The 15,757-nt window shown below is 39.8% G+C and overlaps 1 protein-coding gene across 3 annotated transcripts in view; it reads right to left on the reverse strand.

Annotated features, from left to right (window-relative positions):
* The window catches only part of MGAT4C (MGAT4 family member C), a 1,083,724-nt gene that overhangs the window by 206,071 nt on the left and 861,896 nt on the right, over positions 1–15,757 (reverse strand). For all 3 annotated transcript variants that reach the window (XM_086936888.1, XM_086936894.1, XM_086936900.1), the window contains one exon: positions 8,053–8,270. The gene's annotated coding sequence lies outside the window, so the exon portion shown is untranslated. The remainder of the gene's footprint in view (positions 1–8,052; positions 8,271–15,757) is intronic.

Here is a 15,757-nt window from a genome sequence, read left to right on the forward strand (position 1 = left end):
AAAATGCAAATTCAGCCCCCCCAAGCCTCAGGCCTCTGTACCTCAGGCCACTGGTCCATGCAGTGGATTCTGTGAATATCTGAACCTTCTTGCTTCTGCTGCAACAAGATTGCAGCTGAGGAGGCAGTGTGTGCTTTTTCCCTGTACGCTCGGGTCTACCATGTTGCAGTGATTTTGCTGATCCTTTGCAACTGCTTCTCTAATATTGGCATGTCCGCTAGGTCGGCAAGTCTCAAATTCCAGTTCCTCTTTCTACACTGGATGCACTGCTGCATTGTCAGCTACTGCCTGTCGGCATGTTGGTTCAGTACCGCCCTTGCTCTCCTTGCCAGTTCTAATGAAAATTTCAGCTCGAAGCCATGGATTGTTGTAGTTTTGCACATAGGGCATCTGGAGCTGCTTTAGAAGGTTGCCATCATGGGTGTTCAAGCTCTGCCCCCATGAGCTACATATCTGGATGGTTGGTCTTTTTGTGGGCCAATTAGTACTCCTTTCAGTACTGCTGATGCCAGATGTACTGTGTAGAGCCAATACCACAGCACTGTGGTGGTTTCTAATACCCTGGTTGGATGTGCTGATGCACTGGATAGCTTCAGCATGTACTTCATACTGTAAGAGATCTGGTAGTGCAGTGTGGGATCTGAATATTGAGTTTTAAATATCATTAGGCCAAAATATTGTGGGCAAAATCTAATGACTGCAAAAATATCTTGGGGCATATTATTAAAGTTAAGCATGGAGTAACATTGAAGTTTAAAATATAATTTACTAAAATATTTAATTCCTTCATTTACTGACAAAGTATTTTAATATAGTTATGTTAATGTTGTATTTGTAATGGTTAATATATATTTCAAATACTTTTTTATATATAATTTTTTGTATTATTATTCTCTGAAGTTATTATCTTTTTTAATATTTTTTTGGGTTGTGAGTAATCTGAGGGTAAGTGTGGGAAGTGTTTTAATTAATCTGTTTGGAGTAATTTATTTTTCATTCATTTATAATAAATACTAAATATGTTTATTTCAAGGAAATTTGGAGTTGGGTGTATAATTGTAACTTGATTTATATTGTGGGTTAATTTCTTTGGGAAATACTGGGCGGGAAGTGTGTAATTTCTATGTTGAGGTTAACATTTCTGGAGGTTTAAATGTAATTTTAGAATTTGCTAATTTTAAGTTTTAAAACATGGAATGCATTTTTGGGGGCTTTATATTTGTGTGGGTAGTTTTGTATGAACACAAAATGCACAGCCCATTCAAAGCCTCTCAACACCTATTGCAAATTTCCACAAAGCCTCAGTAGACATAAATTGTAAGTTTCTAAAACATGCATTCAGAACACATTGCCTACATTTCAAAACGCCCAACTTCTACAAAGCCACAAAACACATGCCAGTTTCCACCCTAGTTGAGTAAGTATAAATTCACCAGTTTGCAGATGCCACAGTGACGCTTCTATTGATTGTTTTGCACAATTATTAACAAAAATATAACTAATTCAGGAATGTTCCTGCAAAACACATATTGCTCTCTTACCTCAAAGCAACCCAAGAACATATTGCCAGTTTACACTATATCTCAGGAAGCACAAATTATCCAGGTCCCCCAAAGCCATAGTAAATACACATGCCTTAGCCCTAAATTTCTTAATACCCACACATCAACTCTTTTGTAAAATGAGCCCCTAGTTACATGCTCAGTAGTTCTTATAGTGTCCAGCAAAGCACATACACTACACAAGTTGCGCAATGATCCTTTATCACATACACTGTACAAAGTGAGGCTACTCATGTACATTCTTTTTGCACATGGAGCAGGGTCATTTTTGCTCCACCCTTTCAGGTAAAGTAGGCTACCAATATGTGTATGTATGGCCTTATGTACTTGTGTGATGTAATCTTATCAATAGAATGTATTGCACTTCAACAGATACAGAAAGTGCATCTATTGTGTAATCTTGACATTTATATGTGTGTAGATTAACATTTTCTTTACAGTAACAACGTTTTACAGTTCTCATATATATATCTATATCTGTGTGGTTTGAATGACATTGTATTCTTTACATGTTTACATACTGCTTTAAATAATACTCCTCATTTGCTTTTATAACAACATAATATGTATTTGTAATCATGCATTTAAATTGTGTCCTGAGATGGTAGCTGTACTAAAATTGGCCATATACCTTAAGCTTTTGCATTTTGCAATGTTTAATGTTAACGTAAATGATTGCTCTTGATCTGATGCTTTTCATTCCCCTGTAGCTGCAGTTAAAAGAGCTCATGGTCAAAGGAAGGCACATTGTGTGAAAGAGATAGTAAGCCTCGAAAGCAGTATCTTTTGGCAAGGATAAGAGTAGCTAATGAAGCAAAGGAGGACCACTGTCTGAGCAAAATATGGGGATGAGAAGTATTCAAGGACGTTTTGCTATGCGGACCAAAAAAAATTAAATCTTGGGTCTAATTGACAACCTCTTGTTTGAAGATGAAAATTAACTATCTATATGACCTGTAATTCTAGAATGTTCTTTTGGTGGGTATAATTGGGCATTGCACTTTAACTTTATTCAGATTCTCCATCAGACTGTAGGAGGGTCAGACTTTTTTGCGACATCTCTGTTTTGTGGCTTTATTCTATACAATATACTTTACTTTTGAGAATTTCTACTGATATTCTGATATGCCTTTCTTTGCTTCCCTGATTAATAGGGGTTTCCTGATTCCCAGCTAGAATAGGGGCTAGTAGATCTTCTTAGACAGCCTCATGTATAAGCAAGAGGATTGAAACTTTCAACTTACTCACCAGGCATTTCTTATTCTTTATGTAATAGCTACCAAGCTCCGCATTTGCTTTCTGTTATTGAGGATCAATTTTCCCTGTCAATTCAGATATCCGTTAGTGATTCTGTTTTTTATACTATGCTTCTGCAACTGAGTTATATCACCTTGGCTTTGAATTTATGATAAATACATACTTAATCCCATTAATTGACTCCACTATGTGACAAAATTGGTTACACTGTAATTGGTAAATTGTAGTTGATCTTAATTAATTTAATTTCTCAGGCACCTGCATATTTGAATTGCAGGGGGCCAGGAAGAAGGAGTCCAAATTTAATGCATCCTCACACATGTCCACATTGTTTTGGTGAGCAAATATCACCCACAGTCTTGAATGTTCTGGTAAACAGAGATTGAACGTTTTAATGACTAGCTAGAATGTACCCTAAGGCCTATTCACAAAGAAAGTAGCAAAACTACCCTCAGATTTTTAAATCTGTAAGTAGTTTTACTATTTTACACATTTCACAAATTCTGATTGGAATCCATGTGGAAAGGTGTACCTGGCCCACCCAGCTTTCTTGGTCGATTCCATGGAAAACAATGTGCTTCCCCTTTGGGACTCAATTTCCTTTGTCTGGTGTTCACTGTGCCAAAGAGCACTGCATGGGGAATCAAATCCTCTGTGCAAATGCTCAATAAAAAAATCTTTTTTCTCAGAAGCAAAAATATTATTCGCCATGGAGAAACACCTTCTGGTTCACCCTGAAAAAATGTACGGCAATCAATTTCGCTTCCGATCCTGGAGAGGGATTTATGTCAGCACTTGGCTAGAGTAGAACTCCTGCCCTGTTTAGGCTGGAAATATAAATGTGAGGACTTTGAGAACGTCCAAAAATTTACCAATTTGTGGGTGTTCTTAAACGAAGTGATGGAATGCCCTCAATCCCATCCCATGAATGGGAATTACAGGTGAAAAGATCACAACACATGTGTGGCTTGTCTCTCCACCCAAGTTAATTCTCTTGGACCTACCAGGAATCACTTTATGAATTCCTGGCAGGTGTAATTGAGGTCAATACAGTCATAGGTATCTGCCAAATTTAACTTTGGGAATAGGCCCTGTATTGACCAGTTTCCACAATCACCCACTACCCATAGTTCCTACAAGTCCCGGTAAATAAATATTAAATAGTTTCACAATATCCCTTTAGAGCAGTGGTTCCTAACTTTTTGATCTCTGTGAACCTCCGCCTAATCATTACTGGAATCTAGGGACTCCCACTGAATCACTGAAATCCGGGGACCTCCACTGAGTTATTAATAGAAGCTGCAATTTTGATGATTTGCACCTAAAACAATACACAGAAATACAAAACCAAGCACTCATTAAACAGATAGAAACTTGAAGAAACATTTTATTTAATTTACAAATATTTAAAAACTTGTTTTAACATTTTATAGGAAGGTACAGTCTTTTCTAAATACAACCCCCCATCGTGATTGCTATATTTTTTGATGCAACTACGCTGCTCCCACAGTTCAACAATAGGACAGCAACTACATTTTTTGCCTTAAATACAAAAAAATAACATTTACAGAAAGTTTTAAAATGTTTGATTTTCAATGTGCTACTTTACTTATATACACTTTATCAATCTGTTAATATTATTAAATTTTCTAAGTAGTTGTGGACACCCTGAATAGGTGCTGTGGACCCTCAGAAGCCCCCAGACCACAGAATAAGAAGTACTACTTCAGAGTGCATACTATTTGGTTTTCACTGTACTCCTGGCCACATCTTAGACAGGTTCCAAAATGTATGTAAAACACAAATAATAAGCACCTACCATTCTTCAGTAGGTACACATAAATAAAGCATCACTAGACACACAATGTCACTTAACACAAACCTGTAGTAAGCACATATTGAAACGTTCCTAAATGCCATAGTAATCACATATGGAACAGTATCAACAAATGTCCTTTTCACTTTGCTTCCCTACTTTGTAGTGTAGTGTAGGCTACTCTTGATATTCCTCACTGATAACTCACTATGAAAGTGCTTTCAAAAAGGCCAAGAACATTTGTCATAAAGAAAGACTACAACTGGCTTCCTTAATGATTCTATGCTACAATCTGATTCTAATTCTTATAAATGCTGGCTATAGTAAACACAAAAAAACTTGCAGCACCCTGAAGATACCATAGGTTGAGAATTGATTCTTTACGAAACACCCAAATAAAGAAAGTTATATATTTAAAACCGTATGACTGTATCCTCACACTGCAGCCCATCTCAGCTCCTTATCGGAACCAACACCACACAATGCAGGTCGACGTGGGGACCTGACTTCGCAGCCCTCACAGCTGCTGATCAGAACCAATGCAGTGTGACGCAACTCAATGCTGCTCTATGCATTGCAGCACTGTGCAGCAACTGATTGGAACCAGCACCAAGCGATGTGAAGCCTAGCATCAAGGACACAAGGTTCAATTCTCAGCAGGGCTTCCCTTGTCCCTGTATCCAGCCAGCACTCCAACACGGTCGGACTGAACTTGTGACTTGGTCTCGGTCCAGCATGCCCAGATAATCACAGTTGGTGATTTGGCTTCTTGGTGCTATTTTCACTTAAACATTTCAAATTCAATATCTCCGGTTCCACTGATTTGATTTTTGGTGTTCTTGTATCATTTTATTTAATAACATTTGCTCTATGTTTCTAAATTGTTTGGGATTTTTCTTGCATTGTGTTTTCACTTTATTACTGTTTGTGTGCTGCTTAAAAGACTTTACAAATTGTGCCTGTGTTAAGCCTGACTGTTTTGGGTCAAGCTACCAGAAGGTTAAGCAGAGGCTAATGTGGAGACTTTTGTGGTTCATCCCAGCAACGATTGTGGTTGTTGCCTGAGTGGGGTTTCCACCCCCCTCAATCAATAACCCAATTCCTTATAAGCACGTTTACAGTATTGTAGTAGTTGAAATCCTGTACTCAACATTTTTTGTAGGACAATATTTAGCACTCAGTATTGTGTTGTACGACCCAACTGGATAGTGTGTGTCAGTAGAAGCTCTTTGTGTATATAAAACAATCTTTCTCTTTCTGTAACCAGATTTTCAACAAGAAGCTCTGCAGAAGAGAGATCATTTGTCACTTAAGGGAACCCTGCTATGGATAGATAGAACTTCCACAGTCTTTGTATAATTTCACAGATAAGCTCCTTAAAAAACCATGAAGGATTTACGTTTTGCTCAAAAGTTCTTTTCACTTATATCACTAAATCCAGGGTATTATCTGATGTTTTCCTTTGGTTTTATTTGTGGGAGTGGCGCAAAAGCACTTTTTTACATCCCACGACCAGTATTTATACACAGAGATATGTACCCAGACATCCATCTATTTTTTCATGTGTTTTCTTTTCCTGAAAGTATGATTCAAAAGCAAAATTCTCTAAAGCTATCCCTTCGCTAAAAAGAAAACGCTTTTTAAATATCAGCATGAGGCTTATATCCTTTCCAGGTCCCACCTGAGATATCAGCATTTGTGTGGCAAAACAAAAATAGAAAAAAACAGAAAAACCTTTCATCCCTTTGAAGCTTGGAAGACTTTAGGCTATTTAAAATACCTTGAAGAAAAGAAAATCCGCCTGACTTTTCCACAAAGGAGCAAAGCCGTTGTTTACTGCTAGAAAGATTCGGCTCAGAAGAATAACAGGATTGAACGTCAGAGAAAAAGTCTGTCTGTAGGAATTTGAAGAACAAGACGTTCAAAAAAGGGTATTTTGCTAAACATGTCAAGAAGCTGCATATGGGAGCTTAACTTTCATGGTGTGGTGGTAAAGAAAGATAATGAATTCACAGCGGATTAAAGATTTGTCTTTATGAAAGAAATGTGCAATATACTTTTCTGAAATGTTGAGCAACAACACAGGAAAGAGTGTATTTCAACATACTTCATGAGAAAAAGACACCACTTTGTTGAATAACCCGGCACTGAGGTGTAAGGTATACATTTTGTAGTGACTTATTTCACCATCTATTATAGCACAAGGACGTTTAGTTTCATTAAAAAGTTTAAAACTAAATCACAATTTAAAAGTCATGTAAGCACGTTTTGCACTTCTTCAAGGATATCGCATGACTTGTGTAGAGAGGAGAAAAATCTAAAGAAACACTTTATTAGATGCAAAAAAAGGAAACAAGAATAAATGTAAAACTGCCTCAAATTGCTAGTGATTACTATAATGATGCGCCAAACCGTCAGAAAAAGCAATCAAGGGCCTCATTTATGAGTAATTGGCATAGGGCAGCGCTGCAAGTCTTTTTGCTGAGCTGCCCTACGCCAATGTGGAAGGGCCGGAATGCACCATATATATGAAATAAGGTGCATTCCTGTCCTTTCCACCTGAGCTCATACACAATTTGCTGCCTAGCGCCAACGTAGGCACCCTTAATGCAAGGGTGCCTCCGTTGCAGTCACAAAATGGTTTTTAACAACAACCCACAGAGGCGTTTTTCGCTTTGTAGGTGTAGTGCCGAATGCAGTATACATAGAAAGAGTAAACAACGAGGAGAAATAAAAATATTTCTATTCACTACGCCTGCTCTGGGGTGGCGTAAGGTTTTGGCGCTGTGCCAGTTTCACATGATTAAGTAAATCTGGGGCAGCATTGAAATGAACGGGTGTTGAGTGACAAAACCAATCCCAATGCCCATGGAATGCCTTCTTGGTGCAGATTAATGCAAGGCAGCGACTTGCACCATTTTGTCTCACTCCATATCCATGAAGCCATGCAAGGCCACATACGCCAGAGCATAAAAAAGTGATGCTCTGGCGGTGCAAGCCTCTCATAAATAAGCCCTCAACTGTACTGGTATGTTACACACATTGTAATATACTGTTTTAATGTACTCTATGTTTGATTAGGCATAGGGGAGTGGGTTGCAAATTCCTGCCACCATTGTGTTCAGATCCACCGTTACATTACTTAATGCATAAATTACTTCTAGAAGTAACTCATTTTCATTTTGTTAGGCATACTATTTAAAGTGACCCATTCACTTTATATAATATTCAAAGTTACAGCTTATTTTACAAGTGTAATGTGAAACTCAGGAAAATCAGATCTGTTCAGGGTATAAAACTTACATCAAACCCATGGCATATTTGGATACAGACACATTGCACATTGTTGAGAAATTACACCTCAGTGGAGTGCACAAATACCACTTGGGAAAAGGGTGCAAACACAAAATGACATACCTTGAGTGGTTGTGATCAGTCCTATGTATGTATCCTTACTCCAACCTCAGGGTTTGTTAAGAGAGTCTTCTTTTGCTGGGTAGGATAATCGGCTTAATTAAACACATTTCACTGCCTTCCAGTGTAATCTACTTCAGTTCATTAGGGTATGCATGCACTGCGACAGGTCAGTCCTTTTCCCATTGTACTTTCATCCAAGGTAGCTGCATCATCTTTCACTGCAAATCAACACAAACATAGCACAAACAATGAACCCTGGGATAAAGAAGAAAGCAACAATTTCCTCGATCATTACTTTCTACCAGGAACGCTTGCATTTGTTAATCCAATCGTATTTTTTCAGCAAATTAAAAACCACTGACAATGTATGCACATGGAGAAACGTATTTCATGATCACTGAAGCAAGATTTTGCACATTTAAGGGCTTTGTTGTATGAGTCCTGTGTCCCTTTTTCACCATGTACTGTAGTACATGCATGATGCAGGGCTCTATTAAAGATTTATGAAGCCGCTCAAAGAATCCTACATGTCTTTGAGTGGCCCCATAAATCATGGTGTAAGGTGACTTACTCCGCACTCAGAAGGGGTTCCATGGGGCTACAAAGGAATGTAAAGCTGGGAAAGCGTCAAATCCGCACGCCCCCGAGGTGAGACGCAACGAGGAGAAATATGTTTATTTCTCCTAGTTTTTTTTCTTCTTTCTATGTGTGCTGCATTCTGCAGCACACATAGAAATTGGAAAACGCCACATAGATTGTTTTTTTGCAGAAAGGTGACCCTTCTTGTATCAAAAACCAAATTGCGTGCAATGGAGGCACCCTTGTACCATGCTGCAGGGGTGCCTACGTTGGCGCGATGCTGCCAAAATAGTGCCAAAGGAAGGACAGGAATGCACTGAATTCCTTAAATATGCTGCATTCCTGCCCTTTCACTTTGGTGTAGGGCAGCGCAGCAAGGTGCCTCATCAAAAAAAGTTGAAAGCTGTACATTTATTTGATACATGTTTTGCCAACTATCCTGATTCCATCTCATACTGACTTTTCCATTGTACCATCCTCCCAAAATCTGGAATTCACAAAGCCTACCTCTTCTAAAAAAGACACATTAAAAAAGTTAAACAGTTACGATAACTCTCAACTTTTTCACTTCTACCATCCATATATTTCCTTCCTACTTCTTCAGTGGGGTTCTTATAAAAGCAGTCTTTAATGTATACCACTTTTAAACAATCTTGGCCCAAACATCCAAGCCTTTTGCTGGGAAACATCCTGAACAACGTCTCCGGCACAACAAATTCTGGAGTCACGCAAGCTGAACAACGACTTGTCCGAACAACGACTTAGCCTTAACCACGCATGAGCGTGGTTAAGGCTAAGTCGAACTCTTGTTCGGGATGGGCAGATTTGAGAGGGGCATCGGACAGGAACAGGACAGGTAAGAGGGGTTCGGGGGTGTGGGGTTTGTGTTAGTTTTTAGGAGGTGGGAGGGGTTCGGGGTATTTTTTAGGGGGTGGAGGGTTTGTGCTAGTTTTTAGTGGATGTTGGGGGTTGGGTTAGGTTTAAGGGGTGTGAGGGGTTGTGTTAGTTTTTAGGAGGTGGGAAGGGTTTGGAGTAGCTTCTATGAGGTTGGGGGTTCATTTTAGATTTTTAGTGAATGGGAGCGGTTCAGGGTTAGTTTCTAGGAGGTTGGGAACATTTGTGTTAGGTTTTAGGGGGTGGGAGGGATTTCGGTTGGTTTTTAGGGTGTGGGGGTTCCAGGTAGTTTTTAGGGGGTGGGAGGGGTATGGGATAGTTTTTAGGGGGTGGGGTTTGGTGGTAGTTTTTAGGGGGTTGGAGGGGTTGTGTTAGTTTTTAGGGGGTGAGGGTTTGGGGTAGTTTTAATGGGATGGGAGGGGTTTGGGTTAGTATTTAGGGGTGGTGGGGTAGCCACGGATGGCCGTTTTTTAAAATGTCTTTTTATGAAATGCGAACAGTAAACAATACAGATTCACAAGTAACACAGTACTCACTTTTCTCCTCACATCAATATGAAAGAGTTGCATTATTCACCGGAAACAGCGCCTATCACATTGGGAAATATTGCCCCTACACCTCCAAATCCTCCAAGGAGGTCTGTTCCAATAATTTCAGCAGATTACATATTTCCCCTCTAAAGGCATTCCATTTACTCTATATTTGCATCCACTTTTCCGGGCACCCCCGGGAGACATACACCGTCTTCTCACAGAACATTCACCAATCCATATCTTCTGTCCACTCCCTCTTCGTTGGCATCTCTTTTGCCCCACACTTTCTTGAAATATTCCTTTTGGCTACCAATCCTCCCAGTGCCACCCAAAACCTGTCTTCAGTTCCTAGATCTGTTGGCTCCCACACATTTAATAAACGCAATTTAGGGTTTGCCTTAACATGTATTTCCAATACGTCCTCCATGCATTTCTAGACGCCTAACAAGTATCTATCTATAAACGGACAGTCCTATAGTATGTGAAGAACGTACCCTCTTGACCACAGTTTCCCCTACAACTAGCATCTTCTCTGTAGCCCATCTTGACTAGTGCAGACCCTGTATAATATACTCCATGCAGCACTTTCAGTTGTACTAATCTCAATTTTGATGATATTGCCACCTCTTTGGGCAACACTAACGCCTCCCCCCACTCCTCCTCATCCAAGTCCATAAGATCTTGTTCCCACTTCGCACAAAGCTGCAGTAGTGGATCAGGGGAGTTGTTAATCAGTTCGGAATAGGTACGCAAAATTGCCTTACGTGGCATGTACCCATCTAGTTGTCGATCTTCCAGGGGCGAAGCTTCTAGTATTGATACATCTCGAGGCACCATTGCTTTCAACGCATGTTGTACCTGTAAATACCTAAACCTTTCCTTCTCTGCTAGATCATGTTCTCGCTGTAGTGTTTCAAAAGACATCCACTTCCCCTCCCTTCCAGAAATCTCCCACCCGCAATATCCCTATGATGTCCCATTTATCAAAGCCCTTCGATCTCCAGAGGGATCCCATCTGTGGTGAATTCCACAACGGGGTGACCCGGGTTATTGTCTTCGCCCGTCTCATACTTTTCTGCGCCATGTGCCACACCTGGACTACATGCTATGCAGGCCCTGTCAATCCTAGCTTCATCAGGTTGGAGTACAATGCTCACGTAAAGTTACTCCCTGGAAAAAAAACACCTGTCCATCGCATACCCTGGATCATTATGGGGTCAATATTTACAATGTTGATGGAAGTTAGTTGGGCCGACAGATGGTCATTTACCATGCATGCTTTAATATAAAAATGAGTGGTAAAGGAATGTGTGTTAAAAAAGATCTTGGTTAAGACGAGGTCATTTTAGCGACTGCATTGTTAAGCCGGTCGTTGTTGAGGAGCTCGTTGTTCCAACATACAACTTTTTTTGCTGCCTTGACTCGTGTGCCAACGTTGTGCTTTGATAAATCTCCACTTGGACCATAGAACACCTTCATTCTCCACATTGAGGTAATCCAAAAGTTACAATACATTTATTTTCCATCCAACAGGCTTTAGTTATCCTATCAACAACCACCAGACGTGCATGACAAAATAAGAACTTGTGAGGAGGGAAAATAAGCAAACTATAAATTTGACTCGCTCGAGCTCCGGAAGAACTATGCCCACTTATGGAGCACCGACATTAAGTAGCATAGAAGAACTTGTGTTTTACTGTTGTTAAGGTACAACCAATTACTCTTCTGGGAGGTCTGCACTACCTTGAGTTGGTCTCCCACAAAATGTCTGTGATCATCCTCTTCATGAAGATTGAGAACTGTATGAATGCCCTGCTTAGAGTAGAAACTGGCTCATTCAACTAGTAGGGTCGGAGGGAACATAAAACAGTTTAAATGGATAATAAATTGAGTCCTGGGGATGCCCTAAACTTATCCTGGTTATCCCAGTTGTACAACACACCCAATAAAACCTGTTGTGTTATTACATACAAGGAACTGTATTTAGTGAGACACATTGCCTGAATTTATGATTTGTGATAGCAGTCCATAGCTCAAGACTCTACACTTCAAAATATCAATTGCAACTGATACATCAAGCAAGTCGATCAACAAAGGTAATTTTGTCCCTCCCACCCACTGAGACAAGGAATAATATTCTATAAATACCTGTTTAGATTCTGCACCTGTTTGGATTGACTCACAGCAAGTTTTATTATTCAGATACGTCTATAGTTGGCACGTCACTCAGACTAAAGCATTACAGTGAATTAAAACAATGGAAATCAGCATTTAAATTTCCACTTGAATGCTACTGAAGGAAACGACCTTGGGGGGTATTATCAAGGTCTGGCGTTAAGATTATCGCTGCTTTAGCGTCCGTTTTTGGGCAAAGAGCGACGATAATTTTATCGCTTTATTCACAAGGACACACTAGCGCGTGTTTCCTTTCCTTAGCGTTTTCCATGGAGCATCGCTGGAAAACCAGCGATGTTCCATGGAAAACACTGCTATCGCCATTGCGCTATGCATTGTTAGTACAGCGCTAGCATGGAGATAATTTCCAGCGGAAAAAAATCTCACGCTAAATGCGGCCAGCGATAATTATCGCTGCCGCTTGATAATATGCCCCTTGGGAGCATATTGGGTCATATTATCAAGAGGCAGCGATAATTATCGCTGGCCACTCTCAGGGGGTCATTACGATCGCGGACGGACTTGAGTCCGTCCGCGACCATAGAGGAGGAGGGAACCTCCGCATGGGCTGCGGAGTTCCCTCCTGTGCAATTAGGTTGTGAACGCCATCCTGGCGGTCACATCCTCTATTTTTAACATTGCGGTGGGTGCTGATTCAAGCAGCACCCACCGCAATGTTAAAAATGAAAGCTGTGCATTTGCATGCACAAAACAGCAGGCACCGCGCGGTGCCTGCCGCTCTGTGCACGCAAATGCAGGGGGGTACCATAGGTACCCCCCATGTGCACCCCCCACCCCCCTTCACCCCTGGGGGCCCGCAACAGGCCCCCAAACAAGAATCTGTATGCCTTTGCACAGCAGACATGCCGCCGTGTAAAGGCATTGAAATTCAGACATCCTAATATGGCTGGCGGTGTCTGAGAGACACCGCCACCATATTAGGCTTTTTCCGCCGCAGTTGTAAGCCAACCGCGGTGGAAAAGCAGCGGACCTAAACCAGGACCCACCAGCCATCCTAATGTGGCGGTGGGTCTTCGGTGGGTTTGCAGAGGATTTTCCGCATCCGCCGGGCGGCGGTGGCTTCCGCCGGCCCGGAGGATGGGGAAAATCCTCCATCATAATGTGCCCCTTAGTGTGAGATTTTTTTTCGCCGGCTATCACTGGAAATTATCGCCATATTAGCTCTATATTAACAACGTATAGCGCAATATCGATAATTATTCCAGCGATAGCTGTGTTTTCCACGGAACATCGCTGTTTTTCCTGTGATGTTCCATGGAAAATGGCGATATCCTTGATGATAGGGCCTGTGATCTTAGCCACACAATCCACCCCTCATGTTAGGTATGCCTTAGTCTGGAATTTAACAGATGCTAAATTCCAGCTTTTAGGCCCACATAGCGCGAAAAAAATCAGCACTAAACCGGACAGGGCTTTGTTGTAAATACAGTGAAGCACCGTTAGCAATATTTTATAATGTAGTTGTAAGGGGCACACCTACCTTGCATCACATTAGCGATGCGAGGCGAGGCGATAGGAAACCGGGCGCTAAGGCAAGGAAACACGCACTAGCGTGTCCTTGTTAATAAAGTGATACATTTATCGCCTCTTTTCGCCCAAAAAGGGACGCTAGAGCTGCGATAATGTTATCGCCAGCACCTGATAATATGCCCCTTGGTTCTTTGAAATTTCATGCCATGGGCATAACTTGAAAACATCGGGCAGGATCACATAAAGTGAGTGCTGTAAGTGCTAACTTAAGATGCGATATCTGCCACTGTTTTGGGCTGACCAGTATCTTAAATATTTGAAGAGCTGGAAGAGCACGATTTTAACACTTTAGACTGGGCTTAGATGCCAGTCATTGGAACGTTAAAGGCATGTGCTGCCTTTGAATTTAAATGTGAAGTCAACAACAGCAAAATAAGAACACCATTAAAACATAACAGGGCATAACACAGCAAAACAACCAAAACAGAATGCAACACATAAACTACAGTGCAACACAATAACATCGGATTACAATAATGCAGAAAAAACACACAGCAACACAAAAAAGAATAGAACACTTCCACAAAAAACGAAACACAACACACAAAATGTCCACAAACACTTTTATTACACATTTCCACCTTCAGTAGATAAAGGTGGTTGCACCAACTCTCCATAGCTAACAATCCAGGACATACCGAGGTGCCAGTCAAAAAAGGTACCTTGTAATGTATAAGAGGGATCATCACAGAGTCAAAAAATATAGCCTGCCGCACACTACTCTGAAGTGATCATAATCAAAGTCTTGTCTAATAGGCTTGATAACAAACTGCCACATGACCAATTTTAAGTCATTCATCTCTTATCCCTTCTGATGACAGAGATACGTTACTTGCAGATGTAGAGTGAATATGGAGTCTGCACTGTGCATATAAAACCACTGATAGGCAACTTGCAGTTTGTTACAAACAAATATTGGGAGCATTTTGATAAAGATTACTTTTCAGGGTAACTATGTTGTACAGATTATGTGATAAAATAAGGGCAGAAGCAGTGTGCTAAATAAACATATTTCAATAAATGTCTCAATGACAATGGATTGCCAAAGAAAGACAGAGAACATAAAGTTTAAAAGCCAGTCATCTCATCAATTGGTTAATTGGTAGTTGGTGCTCAACCCCAGAAAGGTGGTTTCATTTCTGTCTGCTGTCATTATAACATCACATCTAATCAGCAATACAGTACAGTAGGCAGCTAATTTATTTATCACAGGTGAAAGTTGATGTCACAAATAAACTGTACTGAAAGCATAAGTTATATGTTTGATACAAGGCTTGCTGGTTTCCATGTATAATAATGCAAATAACATTCTTAAGATGCATTCCAGGATGTGCCTGTATGAAAAAGGGTAACTAGACACAATATCTAATGTAAAATATAGAATGGACAGAATATCGACTCCAAAATATAGAATGGACAAAATATCGAATGTACATAAAATAGTGGTTAATAAAATCGAAATTCAGGTAAGTAATATCGACTGTCAAAATATCGAAGTACATAATATAGGCATTAAAATATATCGAATTTTTAATATCGATTTTTTTAGTGTTTTGTATGTTAGTATATGTGTTAAAAGTGTATACGTATGTTTTTTTTAAAGTAATTAATTTTATGTTATTTAATTTTTGCGTAATTTCATTCCATAGCGGGTTGTGGGTTTAAAGGGGAATAGGGTGAAGAGTAATTTAATTATAGTAAATTAAATATGAATTTTTAGGAATTATTAAATATTTTTAATTTAATTTTGCGTTTTAGTTCTGTAGCGGGTTGTGGGTTTATTGGGGAATAGGGTGGGAAGTAATTTAATTGAAATTAATTAATATTTATTTTTATTTATTGGTATTGATAATTAATGTATTGTTAATGAATTATTAATTGGTAATTAATTGTATCAATTGCTAATTAATGTTTTATAAATTGATTCATTGATAATTATGTTAATTGTATTAATTTATTATTTGGAGCGGGTT

The sequence above is a fragment of the Lissotriton vulgaris genome, chromosome 1_1, assembly GCF_964263255.1.
Source record: "Lissotriton vulgaris chromosome 1_1, aLisVul1.2, whole genome shotgun sequence".
Lineage (NCBI taxonomy): Eukaryota > Metazoa > Chordata > Amphibia > Caudata > Salamandridae > Lissotriton > Lissotriton vulgaris.